The sequence below is a fragment of the Triticum aestivum genome, chromosome 4B (assembly GCF_018294505.1).
Source record: "Triticum aestivum cultivar Chinese Spring chromosome 4B, IWGSC CS RefSeq v2.1, whole genome shotgun sequence".
In the NCBI taxonomy this organism is placed as follows: domain Eukaryota; kingdom Viridiplantae; phylum Streptophyta; class Magnoliopsida; order Poales; family Poaceae; genus Triticum; species Triticum aestivum.
In genome coordinates, this window is record NC_057804.1 from 3,744,577 (window position 1) to 3,745,182 (window position 606).

At 34.0% G+C, this 606-nt stretch overlaps 1 protein-coding gene across 1 annotated transcript in view; it reads left to right on the forward strand.

Moving 5' to 3' along the window:
* LOC123094104 (probable disease resistance protein At1g58602) overlaps positions 1-606 on the forward strand; it is an 8,516-nt gene that overhangs the window by 5,284 nt on the left and 2,626 nt on the right. The window lies entirely within an intron of this gene.

Sequence of the window (606 nt, forward strand, 5' to 3'; positions counted from 1 at the left end):
CTATCACCATGTTGACAAATTAGGTGCTAAAGATGCATGGTCATTGCTCAAGAAGCAGGTCAGCATACATACTTACTAGCAGTAACCTCTTACTACACTTAATATTTAATAATCTAGATTGGTTTACTTCCATGCAGATTAACTTGCTTAATATCCTAAATCCATTTCCATTCTTTGTCAACCACTCTTTGATAAATACTATAACATGTACTAGTGCTAATTTGTTGTGAATGGGCAGTGCACAAACTGATGCTTGTGAACAATGGGCTTGTTATGTTCAACACATTAAACTTTCGATGCTTCCTTCAATTTACTGTTAGATTTATTCACTCATATGTGTAACAGTCGACCATGCACATGTGATACATTATGTGAAGTTAGCAACTTATTTGAAAAACTGTATAGTTTATGATTACAACATGCATATGCAGCTAAGACCAAGATATCACTTGTTAGTATATCTCAACGATCTAGCAACTGTGCGAACAAAACAGTGGCAGTAGACACTGCTAATGCAGTATGTGTTTGTTATTAACTATATATTACCTTTTTTTGCAAAAGATAACTATATATTTCAACTCCTTGCAGGTAGTCACAACAGAAAAA